Raw genomic sequence first — 14419 nt, 5'->3', positions numbered from 1 at the left:
AGTAAGCAATTAAATGAAAAGCAAACAAAGTAAGCAAGTAAAGCTAGCAAGTAAAGTAAGATAAGTAAGCAAATAAAGTAAGCAAGCAAGTAACTAGGTAACTTAGTTATTAGTAGGTTTGCTTTGTCTTGGTGTAAGACTTAAATAGAGCCCCTCACCTCCGCCACACTCTCATCAATCTGACGCAACCTGAACCGCTGCTTATTAGTAGCAGGTCAAAGATCGTTCCACATTATGCTATCAGAGGCAGAAAACGGCTGCGGCTTCAAAACGGAGTAACTGTGTGTAATTTATGTTCAATTACCCTTGTGATGGAGGCACTTTAGAGTATTAATAGCACAGGTCTCGACACAGTCACGGTTAAAGTTCACAGTCCCTACTCGAGACAAAATTGATTTTTAATAGTGATTTATGCAGCAAATTGATAAATAGATAGATGTATGCTGGAAATCTGTATAACATGTTAATGACAGACTACACTGACAGCAATTTTAAAAAAAGCATGTATTTAAGCAACAATTTAAGATGATTTAGGCAAACTCTTAACCAACATTATTCACTGAGATTTAAGGCATAACAAAAACACAAACTCTCTGGCTTACTGTGCAGTTTTGTGAACTGATAGATGCATGGATATTTTTGTTCAGCTGTTTATAAAACCTGTAGGCTCTGTTAAATACCAATAAAACCCCCCTCTATTCTTCATTGGGGAAATATATTTTTCAAAACCACTGATAAACCTTTAAAGACAGGGCTGCTGTGAGCTGCTAATTGATTTCATGTGCTTTGTTGAACCCATCTCTTCACATTAACTCAGCTTCTGTTTAACAACAGGATTTGAGCGGGAAAAACTACAATACCCATGATGCTTACAGAAAAATAGCCAATCAGAGAGTACCGTTGAGCAAAGCTCCGCCCACTCTGTATCACACTCAAGTTTCCTTAATTGCTTATATTTTGGCATAAACTAAATTCCCCGAAACTACCCTCACCACCCGCGCCCACAGTTATATCCGCGTCTAGGGCGGCAGAATAGAGAGGGCGGCGTCCCCTAAACTACCCTCACCACCCGTGCCACAGTTATATCCACATCTAGGGTGGCAGAATAGAGAGGGCAGCGTCCCCTAAACTACCCTCCCCACCCGCGCCACAGTTATATCCGCATCTAGGGCGGCAGAATAGAGAGGGCGGCGTCCCCTAAACTACCCTTCAGCAGTTCAGCTTGCTCCGGCCCTGGCCAGAATACATCTTGATGATTCCCAAGACGTTTTGGGAAAATGCTCTGTTGACTGATTGGACAAAAGTTGAACATTTTGGAAAGTTTATGTCACAGTATGTGTTGTGTAAAAGTAATGATACAAAGCACACCAACAAATCCACTTCTAAATGGCTAAAGAAAACAAAATTAAAATGTTGGAATGGCCTAGTCAAAGTCCTGACATGAATCCAATTGAGATGCTCTGGCATGACCTTAAAAACAATGAGCAATATTTAAATTAGTTTGATGAAAGCGTGTGTCCCAGTATGTGTGTGGCATAAAAGTAATGATTCAAAGCACACCAACAAGTCCACTTCTGAATGGCTGAAGAAAACAAAATGAAGACGTTTAAAGTGGCCTAGTTAAAGTTCTGACCTGAATCCAGTTGAGATTTTGTGGCATGATCGTAAAAATAATGAGTAATATTTAAATGAATTTGATGAAAGTGAGTGTCCCAGTATGCATTAAAGTAAGGATCCAAAGCACACCAACAAGTCCACTTCTGAATATTCATTCATTCATTCATTTTCTTGACGGCTTAGTCCCATTATTAATCCAGGGTCGCCACAGCGGAATGAACCGCCAACTTATCCAGCAAGTTTTTACGCAGCGGATGCCCTTCCAGCCGCAACTCATCTTTGGGAATCCACTTCTGAATAGCTAAAAGAAAAAAAATGAAGATGTTGTAGTGGTCTAGTCAGAGTCCTGATATGAATCCAATTGAGATGCTGTGGCATGACCTTAAAAACAATGAGTAATACTTAAATTAGTTTAATGAAAGTGTGTGTCCTGACATGTATGTGGCATAAAAGTAATGATCTAAAGCACACCAAGAAGCCCACTTCTAATTGGCTAAAGAAATCAAAATTAAGATGTTGTAGTGGCCTAGTCAAAGTCCTGACATGAATTCCATTGAGATGCTGTGGCATGACCTTAAAAAATGACTAATGTTTAAATTTGTTTGATGATCTGAAATATTAAAGTGTAACAAACATGCAAAAAACAAAAACAAAAAAAGGAAATCAATAAGGGGATAAACACTTTTTCAAACACTTTTGGCAATGCTTCAGATCAATGCTGGTAGTTTCCCTCAGTAAAGTTGTTAAGCGTTTTATCTTTACCTTTTGGTCTGATTTCCATCGACTTCTGTGCTTCGAAATAAAAGATTGTAATCTTGTGATTAATTCTTCAAATAGCTGCATGGCTTCGGTTTATGGCTTAATCTGTCTCTCTTCTAATAACCAAGACTTTTTAAAATCCCAATGGGATAAATGAATGGGGGAAAAATGCTCCCAGAACCAGTGCTGCAGAAAAAAAAAAACTGGGCAGCACTGATGAAACTCCACTTTATTTATATCTGTCTGGTAATTAGAGACATTTTTCAAGTTTATAGCGCTCATGAAATTCAGTTTGTGGCTGTTTTGTGCATGCTTATTAGCTCATACGCATAAATAAACTACATGGAGCAAGTTGCAAATCAATGTGCACGATGGTGGCCTGTTTGAATAATAAAAAATGTGCTCAAACATGATGTTTCAGCAAGAAATAGGTGAAAAATGAACTATTCAGTGAAGCAATGTCAAGGGGGATGTAATTCACAATAATATAAAACTAGTCCTTAAGTGCAGATGAAGGAATATGAAGCAGGAATTCACATCTTGTTCTGCATTTCTGAGGGTTTGAATGCATCTCTGGCTTGTGTCTGAGAGACTGATGCTCCTCGTATCAGTGTTCGGACATCGACATGTCATTTCAAGAGTTCCCACTTAGATATGCTTGGCATTTAAAGCAGGTTTGGCATGCTGTCCCAGGAGAGAACCCTGAGCTCGGAGATATTTGAGCCCAGGGCTCCTGCCCGGTCTAGAAGCATATCAGGGGATCCGAGATCAGGAAGGTCTCGATCGCTCCTTTAAAGGGGAGAAAAAGGAGGAGATGGGGTGGAAGGGGGGATTCTTCCAAAAAGAAGATAGAGCAATAGGGAGAAAGGGATCCATTTATATTAAGCTAGGATCATTCTGATTGGATTATTACTGATTACGGATGAGTGGCCACACTGTAAAAAAAAAAGAAAAATCATAAAAAAAGGTCAAATGAATGGCAGCTACGGCTGCCAAACAAAAACCATAAAATTACGGTAAAATTTCTTTGTTCAAATAAAGTGCAAAAAAAAAAATAAATCCACAGATATTTTCTTAAAAATGTTTAGAAAAAAACAGTTATTTTACAGACTTTTCCTAGATTATTACGATCAAATCCATTTATTAAGGAAAAAGTGAAGTGCTATGAATACTTTACGGATGCACTGTATCTGATTCATATTGAATTCATTTCTACAGATGAATGAAGCCTTAAACCGATCTGACAATATATAACAATCTGAATCGTGTGACTTGAGTCATGCGGTGTGCTGTAAATGTGACCTGAGCATCTGCACGCTCAGATCTGGTTTGTTCATCTTCTCCTATACGTCTTATTTATGGTTTTGACTACCAATGCAAGAGTCTTTCTTTCACTCCCTCACACTTTCCTGCCGTCACTCTATTTTTCCCCCTTCCTCTTTCTCTTTCTCTGCTCAGCCGCAAAAACAACTTGCACAGACACAAAAGGGGCCTCTAATTTATACTGTGTTGAATAGTTTGAGCTCACAATGCCACGAGTTCACAGACTGTCAGATCAGGTCTTCTTTCATCTCTCTGTCGGTCTGTCTGGAAAACACACACGCATGCACAGTTTAATGCACTTTTGCAGAGGAAAATGGTAAATCTTCAGACCATTACTCTATCAGACAGGTTGAGATTTGTGAGATGTCCCTATTGAAGATATATACAGTGTATTTCCTGACTGGAAATGATGCATTGAGAAGCCATAAACTAAAAAAGTCCTAGAGGCAATGGATTATTGTCGAATTGTATGTTGTATCACCAAAAACTTTTTGCTCTTTTTAGATGCTTTCTCATTTAATTCAGTGATTTCTTTCATTTTTTATATAAATTTGATTATTTAATAGCAATATAGTAATATATTTATATAAAACATAATAATAGCTAAATTGGAGGTTTAATTTTTTTGAAATGATTTAATTTCACTGTGTTGTTGTTTTTATTGTTATGTAAATATTTATTTACAGAAAAACAACAAAGTCTATATTTTATATGCAGCAAAACAAAAACAAAATCAAATCAAATAAGTAGACTATTGCTAAAAATGCTCTCTTTCATATTTAATGTCATTTTATTTATTTGTTTGTTTGTGTGAATGAATGTCTTTGCTATGTTATGTTTCTCCTAACCAGGGACTGGAAATTCAATTCAGCTGTTTTAATTCTGGGACTCGATTTGTCCCTGATCAATAAAACATAAAGTATATATTTTTATATTTATATAAATTAATAAAACAAATATACAAATTTATGTAAGTTATTATAATAATAATAATAATAATAATAATAATAATAATAATTATTATTATTATTATTATTATTATTATTATTATTATGTAAAGTTATGTATACTTATTTTATTAATTTACATAAATGATACATTTAATAATTTATCAATTAAATTTACAAAATAATAATTATTATGATTTTTAGTAATATTATTGTTTATAATTATTATTGTCATTTTCAGTGTAAGTTAGAAAATGTAAGAAAAAATCTTAAAATAAAAACATAATAATACTTATAATTAACTATATTAGTTATATTAATAATTAATTATTAAAAATTATTTTATATATTTATAATATTAATTATTAAAAATACACCAAATAAATTATAACTATACTTAGAATTAGTATATTAATATTAATCATAATAATAATAATACTTATTATTATTATTATTATTATTCATATGAATATTATATTTATTATTATTGACTTACATTTGTATACTTTATGAATTTAGATAATACATTCAATAATTTATTAATTACATTAATGTATATCAAGAATTAGTAGCAATATGAATATATATATATATATATATATATATATATATATATATATATATATATAATTATTATGATATTTTTTAGAAATATATTAATTAATAAAAGTCTATAAAATAAAAGCATAATAATACTTATTAGTTATATATTATTATTATTTTTAATTATTATTATTATTAATATGATGTTTATTATTATTATTATTATTATTATATAATAGTAATAATATCATTGTTATTATTGTATTTAGTTGTATTTAGTTGTTAAAATATATTAATTATTATAAATATAAATATATATATTTATAATTGTATTTATAATTGTAATTAGTATAATAATAATAATAATAATAATAATAATAATAATAATAATAATAATAAAATAATAATGATAATAATAATAATAAAATATTATAATGATAATGATTGTTGTTGTTGTTGATATTATTACAGTTTCATATTATTTCTTACCAAATTAATTGAATTAATATCAGGCTGTTTATTCATGCAGTTTTCCTCTTGTACAAAAGCTGTGTAATTTCAGTCATGAGAGTGATCCTTTCTGTTTTCTCTCAGTGATTTCTCACGTTTGTCCTCTGGAAAGACAGCAGAGGATCGTCTGTGTGTTTGGTTTTGTTGTGATTAGCTGGTTATGCTCGGAATGACAAACAAACCAAGTTGATCTCGTCTTCTTTCACTTCTGCTCAAATACCTTGGCATCCGCATGAAGTCTCCCAGAACTGCCAGTACACTCAGCTAAATGCTGCGTTTTTCCAGTTTACAATGTGATAAATGGCAGCGAGAGCACACACACAGTATTTCCACAGCAAACACATCTGCTATGGGACAGATCCAGCATGCTGAGCTCACAGAGGCAGATGCAAACAAATGCTCTTCTTGCTTAGAGTTTTGTTCTTGTTTCCAAATATCTAACAATTTTTAAAAGGGTGGTCCAGAGAGATTTTTAAAGCTTGGTTGTGCTTATAATATGCAAAGCAATGTGTGCTCTTAAATTACTTGGAAAAAAAAATCACGTTATTCATGCATTCATTCATAATCAGCTTAGTCTCTATATTAATCAATGGTCGCCACAGCAGAATGAACCGCCAACTTATCCAGCACTAGGAAACACCCACCCATTCATGCACCTACACACATTCACTACAGCCAAATTTAGCTTATTCAATTTCACCTATAGTCCATGTGTTTAGACTATGGGAGAAACCGGAGCACCCGAAGCAAACCCACGCCAACACGGGGAGAACATGCAAACTCCACACAGAAACACCAACTCAAACTCAAACCAGCAACCTTCTTGCTGTGAGGCACTGTGCCACCCAATGCGCTACCGTGACTCCCCAAAATGTAGAATATAGTTTGATTTCAAGATGAGCTCTTTGCTTACCCCATTGGCAGATCATTTTGCTTGTTTTAAAGAACAACAGACGTCAGATTTGTGGCTGATTTGAAATATGCAATGTAATTGTGAGGTTGGCAAACAGTTTATGAGATTCCAGGATTCTCCCATTCACTTACACTGCAAAAACTGCCTTTCTTACTCAGAGTTTTGTCTTGTGTCTTGTCTAAATATCTAATAATTTTTAAACCAAGAAGCATTAGACATGCCAAACATATTGTCTTGATTTAAGAAATGTCGAGTCAAAATTAAATGAGTTTTTACTTAAAACAAGCAAAATAATCTGCCGATGCGGTAAGTAAAATGATCCTATTTCAAGATTATCCCTTTGACAGATTATTTAACTTGTTTTAAGAAAAAAACTCACTTAATTTTAACATTATTTTTGAAAACAAGACTTTTTTTTTCTTTGCTTGTCTGAAAAATGCTTCTTAATTTAGGATTTTCTGTCTTTTTTGAGATTTCAGGATTCCCCCTTTCAGTTAAATAAGATTTTGATCTTACATGAGCATTGATGCTAGAAGGGATACAGCTGTGGTCGGAAGTTAACAAGAATTAATCATATTGTTTATTAAATTATTTCTATTAATGTTTACCCAATCCTTAACCCAACCATTACAGTAATGTAAAAACAGTATTTATACCAAGTATTATTAATATTATTTATTAAATTACCCATTAAATTGTAATTTAATAACGTCTATAATATAAAAACATTGATATATCTGACTATTATTGATATTATTTATGAAATTACCCATTATATTTTATTTTTATAACGTCTATAATGTAAAAACAGTGATTATACAGAGTATTATTGATATTATTCATTAAATTACCCATTAAATTGTATTTTAATAACGTCTATAATATAAAAACATTGATATATCTGAGTATTATTAATATTATTTATGAAATTACCCATTAAATTGTATTTTAATATTGTCTATAATGTAAAAACAGTGATTATACAGAGTATTATTGATATTATTCAATAAATTACCCATGATATTGTATTTTAATAACGTCTATAATGTAAAAACAGTGATTATACACAGAGTATTATTGATATTATTTATGAAATTACCCATGACATTGTATTTTAATATCGTCTATAATGTAAAAACTGTGATTATAATAAGTATTGTTGATGTTATTTATTAAATTACCCATTGAATTGTATTTTATTAACGTTTACCCGTACCCCAACCCTAAACCCAATCATCACAGTTATGTAAAAGCAGTAATTATACCCAGTATTATTGATATTGTTAATTAAATTACCCATTCAATTGTATTTTAATAACGTCTATAATGTAAAAAACAGTGATTATACACAGAGTATTATTGATATTAATTATGAAATTACCCATGACATTGTATTTTAATATCGTCTATAATGTAAAAACAGTGATTATACACAGAGTATTATTGATATTATTTATGAAATTACCCATTACATTGTATTTTAATATCGTCTATAATGTTAAAAAAAGTGATTATAATGAGTATTGTTGATGTTATTTAATAAATTACCCATTGAATTGTATTTTAATAACGTTTACCTATACCCCAACCCTAAACCCAATCATCACAGTTATGTAAAAGCAGTAATTATACCCAGTATTATTGATATTATTTATTAAATTACTCATTCAATTGTATTTCATTAACGTCTACAGTGATGTAAAAAAATGATGCTGTATTAAGGTGAGTATCCACAGCTGTATCCCTTCTAGACTTTACCTTGGATGAGCTGCATGGATGTGTCGCAAATATGGCCGGCGAGTGAATAGACATTCCTTGAAAGGGACTTTGTTTCAGCTTCAGCCGTCTGTGTGCTGTCCTGCTTTACTGCTTTATTTTAAAGCTCCAGGACAGAAGAGCCACAGCAGCGGTGATGATGCCCTCCTCCTGTCCAGTGTTTCAATGGGGCAAACCATGCGTCGTAGCCCAGATTTGATGTGAGAGTCTGTTGTTCTGGCAAGAAAAGAGTCCAGATTATGTGCCACGCATGCTGAATTCAAACAAATAAATTCAAAGTAGTAATGTTTAACTTAGCTTGTTGGTTTAAGTTCAGCTCATATACATTGTTTTCATCCACAGATGAACTGTTCACCACAAAACTAGCAACGTGCGCTAACAGAATCAACATGATTAGATGGGATTTAATGCTTCTGTGTGAATGTTCCTGCAGGATTTTCATTCCTGCTGTGATCCTTCATGCCACACAATTCCCATGATCATTTGTGAAACCTGAGGTCCGCCGGCAGCACAACACTGTTTGTTGTTTCCTCGTCTTTCTTCGAGGGTCGAGTAAATGCTGACATTTCCTCTCCCATATACTGTACGTCCAGATACACACAATTAATCAGGGTAACTCAAGGAAATCACAGTCGCTCCAGAAAACCAAGCGATATGAGTGGGGTCTCGTAATTTGAGGATTTGAGCAAATATACAGTCATACACAATCTCATTTGGGAAATATTTCTCTTCTGTTGACGTGATTTCACATGAGAAATGCAGACGCAACACAAATACAGTTTATACAGTATGCTGTACAGTATGATGTGTGTGCAAACTGATGCAGATTTCTGTCTTTATATACACTGTAAATCCCAGTACGTTAAGGTAACTCAAACCGTTTGAGGAAACCGATCACAACAAACCATTTAAGTTTAAAAGCGAATCCTTATGAGTACTGTGAACTTAATGCATTTGAGTAAATTAATCATTTATTAATGATAATAAGGTAATAATATCATTAAAGGGGGCGGCACGGTGTCGCTCTGTCGCCTCATGCAGGCATGGATTGGCTAATCGGGAGAACCAGGAGAATTCCTGGTGGGCCGGTCCGTTTTTTGGCCGCGAGGGCCGGTGTCCCTAGCTGCTTGCACTCTCAGTTGCACTTTTTTAATTTATTTGTTCATTTGACCATAACCTCACTCTTTTTATTCATTATTTTGCCGCAGCTCCGCTCTTTTTATTTATTTTCTCGCAGCCCTGTTAGCTAAATGCAGCCCGCAGGTTAATAATGATCATCATTAACCTGCGGGCTGCACCCCATTCCACCCCAAACAGCGACACCTTAGTGAATATTAATAATATTAATGAATATTACACCTGCTCAGTGAAAATTAGATGATTTACTACATTAATAAATCTTAACTTTTAATCTTAACATAACTTGATCAGAAATCTAAAATGGGGAGAAAAAGAGTAGGGTATAAAAAAAGAGTAGACATCAATAGGAGCAGATAACACCGCAGCGCTTAACAGCGCCATCGAGGTCTAGAGCAGAGGTTCTCAAAGTGGGGGTCGGGACCCCTCGAGGGGTCGCGGGACAATGAAGGGGGGTCGCCTGGTGATTTTCAAAAATCAATGAATTTTTATTAAACCTTTAAGACTTACTGTATTTTATCAATAACCTACAGATGAGAAAAAAATAGTCGTTTATAGTTACTATAAACTATATAGTTACTATATTAACTTATAGTTACTAGTTCTATTGGATTGCGACTTCTCGGGTACATAATTACATTATACTAAAGACACAGCAATACTGTCAGATGCAGCAGATTGATTTTATAACACCAGGTTAAACTTTCTGGCCCATTTACAGCACTGACATACATAAAAAAACAAACCAAAGAATAGACTTGGGTCTATTGGTGTGTGTGCGTCATTGCATACAAGCTTTCTGTATTTATAACCACCACCTCAGAGAATATTGGGGGTCACAAGTCACTGGCATTCTCATTTTGGGGGTCGCGGGCTGAAAAGTTCGGGAACCCCTGGTCTAGAGGTTAGCACGTTACGCATTGACGCAGCCGACCCGAGTTCGAACCTCACCAGAATAAAATATGTTTTTTTTTTCAGTGTTAAGACATAAAACTGGAACTGTTTGGGTTATTTATAAAATAAAACAGTTTGGGTTACTTATGTTGGAATATATATATATATATATATATATATATATATATATATATATATATATATATATATATATATATATATATATATATATATATATATATATATATTTTTTTTTTTTTTTGTGTGTGACGACTGTTACAAAGGACTGGATATCTATAACGAATTAATGTTCTCATATTTATGAAAAACATTTGAAGTTCTAAAGCAGCATGTGTCCTTGAAGAAGATGTGTTAGTGTCATTAGAAACTGAATTGGAAATGACGTTATTTTAATATAGTCAGTCGTCGACTGAGGTGGGCCGGTCTAAGGCTTGAAACTCCGGAGCTAAAAAGGAGTCCCACTCTGGCCCTGGCCTCATGGCATGAAGGTCAGTTGGCATTTCTGTATGGAGTTTGCATGTTCTCCCCGTGTTGGTGTGGGTTTCCTCTGGGTGCTCCGGTTTCCCAAATGCTGGAATAGTTGATAGTTCATTTCGCTGTGGTAAGCCGTTGGAAAATGAATAAATGTTTTGCTCAATCATTTGAGGAACACGATTGCAGCAAACCATCTGAGTAAAAAACTAATCTATATGAGTACTGTGAACTTACTCCAATTAAGTTGAGGTATTTAATTAACTCATCACCTTCAAGACTGAGTTCAAAACTCTTTTCAAATGAGCAAAATTAACCTTTAGTAAATGTTGAGTTAACTGCACTCATTTCATTTGATAAAGTTGGCTGTTGGGTTTTTCGGTGTATGATTATCTGAGAAATTAAAGGAAATGGTAATTGAATTAATTACTTAAAGTGGATAAAATTACATTTTAGTTGTATAAATACTGTAGGTAGGTGAATAATAATTAATACATTTTATTTTACTAAGTGTGTATGTAATGTTTGTAACTTAAACAATAGACAAATTTATATCAAATTACTGATATTAAATGAATATTATATATATATATATATATATATATATATATATATATATATATATATATATATAAACATAATATCATTATATATTTATATATAATTATATATAATATATATTGTAAATAATAAATCAACACTGCTTAATATTGTGTAAAAAATAACATTATATATATATATATATATATATATATATATATATATATGTATATATATATATATATATATGTGTGTGTGTGTGTGCGTGTGCGTGTGCGTGTGCGCGTGTGTGTGTGTGTGTGTGTGTGTGTGTGTGTGTGTGTAATTTGTAGCGTACGTACACTACATTTATACACTCACCAGCCACTTTAATAGGTACACCTTACTTGTATCGGGTTGGACCATGTTTGCCTTTAGGCCTGCCTTAATCCCTTGTGGCAGAGATTCAACAAGCTACTGGAAATATTCCTCAGAGATTTTGCTCAATATTGACATGATAGCATCACGTAGTTGCTGCAGATTTGTCGGCTGCACATCCCCAAAGCTGCTCTATTGGATTGAGCTCTGGTGACCGTGGAGGCCATTTGAGTACAGTGAATTAATTGTCATATTTAATAAACCAGTCTGAGATGATTCACTCTTTATGGTTTGTTATCCTGCTGGAAGTAGCCATACGAAGATGGATAGATGATGGTTACAACATCCCAGTAGATCAGCAGTTTCTGAAATATTCAGAGCAGCCTGTCTGGCACCAACAACCATGCCACTTAAATCCCCTTTCTCCCCTATTCTGATGCTCGCTTTGAACTGCAGCAGATCGTCTTGACCATGTCTACATGCCTAAATGCATTGAGCTGCTGCCATGTGATTGGCTGATTAGAAATTTGAGTTAACAAGCAGTTAGAGTGGTGTACCTAATAAAGTGGCCGGTGTGTGTGTGTGTGTGTGTGTGCGTGTGTGTGTGTGTATACATATATTAATTTATTTAGTAATATTTATTTGTTTATTTAGTTTTATTTATTTGTGTATTTGAGTTTGTCCCTAAAAGATAAATTCTCTTCAACATTTTATAAACAATAATTTTAAACATCAATGTTTTAAGGAAAGAAGCCTGCTAAGAATGAAATATTTTTATTTATTTAAAGGTTTATAAAGAAAGAAAATGATAAACTAAATGTTTGAATAGTTTTAGATTTGTTTGCATAGTTTTGTGTCTTTCTGTATATCCTAAACAAGGGTGCCTCATAATCTTTACATGTAGACATGAATGTTCTGTATGAAAAATTATATATAAAGATTAGAAAAGTGTTACTCCTGTTTTGGGTTTACGCAGCGTTTCCAGCGCATTTCTCAGTATTGTGAGTCTAATCTCTTTCTAAAGAGCAGTAATCCTCCTCCAGCTCGTCTAGACGGACACTCACAATCCATTTAGTGAATATTGATAATAATAACAAGCACAAGTGGAGCTCACGCCACCGCAATCACCAAAGAGCAGAGCAAACATTTCTCTTGGCCTGTTTTCTCATCTCTCAGCGAGACAAAGCAAATAACTCTCGTCCCGCACGTACAGGATCCCCGTCAGGTTAGGATCTGGACACTGATCTCCTCTTTTCTGCTGTGTGTGTGTTTGGGTGCTCATCTGATGGACTCTCGGTGTGTGTTTCTGCTGTTTACAGAACTGGAGGATTCATTACAGCAGCCTGTGGTGTCTTTGAGTGTTCATCCTTTCCAAACGCCGATCAATGATGGAGATATTATGCATTCATGAGTGAGCGTGTGTGCTGATGATGAAGATTTAATGCATTCATGAATGTGTGTGTGTTGATGATGAAGATATTATGCATCTGTGAGAATGTGTGGGGATAGTGGAGATATTATGCGTGTGTGTGTGTGTGTGTGTGTGTGTGTGTGTGTGTGTGTGTGTGTGTGTGCTGATGAAATCTGTCCTCTGTGAGCTTCATGATGGATTGATTTCATAGTTTGTCCTCGCTGTGTTTGGGAAGAACATATCAATACTCTTCCAGTGAAGTTATTTTGCATGAGCACTGCTGATATTGGCAGACATTTGGGTGTACCTTATATTCCTTACTTTGTGGGGACCAAATATAAATAAAAAATAATAACATTTTAATTAGAAATATGGTGGAAATATCAGATGTTTGTGCTTTTTTTTTTTTTTTTTTGGCCTAATGTAAAAAGTAACTGTGTTTTGATTTATACACTCAACGGCCACTTTATTAGGTACACTTTACTAGTACCAGATTGGACCTACTTTTGCATTCAGAACTGCCTTAACTCTTCGTAGCAGAGATTCAAGAAGCTACTGGAAATATTCCTCAGAGATTTTGCTCAATATTGTCATGATAGCATCACGCAGTTGCTGCAGATTTGTCGGCTGCACATCCATGATGCCAATCTCCCGTTCCACAACATCCCAGAGCTGCTCTATTGGATTGAGCTCTGGTGACTGTGGAGGCCATTTGAGTACAGTGAACTCATTGCCATGTTCGAGAAACCAGTCTGAGATGATTGGCACTTTATGACATGGTGCGTTATCCTGCTGGAAGTAGCCATCAGAAGATGGAGACACTGTGCTCATAAAGGGATGGACATGGTCAGCAACAGTACTCAGGTAGGCTGTGGCGTTGACACCATGCTCAATTGGTACTAATGAGCCCAAAGTGGGATCCATGCTTTTCAAAACTCACTTTAATCACCTTTCTTCTCCATTCTGATGCTCGGTTTGAACTGTAGCAGATCGTCTCGACCATGTCTACAAGCCTAAATGCATTGAGTTGCTGCCATGTGATTGGCAGATTATAATTTTGCATTATTGAGCAATTGGACAGGTGTACCTAATAAAGTGGCCGGTTTTATATATATATATATATATATATATATATATATATATATATATATATATATATATATATAATACTGTAAAACAGTATTTCACATTTGTCTTAAT

General features: G+C 34.0%; 1 protein-coding gene across 2 annotated transcripts in view; it reads left to right on the top strand.

Annotated features, from left to right (window-relative positions):
- Positions 1–14419, top strand: part of angpt1 (angiopoietin 1) — a 363643-nt gene that overhangs the window by 252129 nt on the left and 97095 nt on the right.

The sequence above is a fragment of the Danio rerio genome, chromosome 19 (assembly GCF_052040795.2).
Source record: "Danio rerio strain M-AB ecotype USA chromosome 19, GRCz13ab, whole genome shotgun sequence".
NCBI classification, from domain to species: domain Eukaryota; kingdom Metazoa; phylum Chordata; class Actinopteri; order Cypriniformes; family Danionidae; genus Danio; species Danio rerio.
This window is presented reverse-complemented; position numbering and strand designations above follow the sequence as displayed.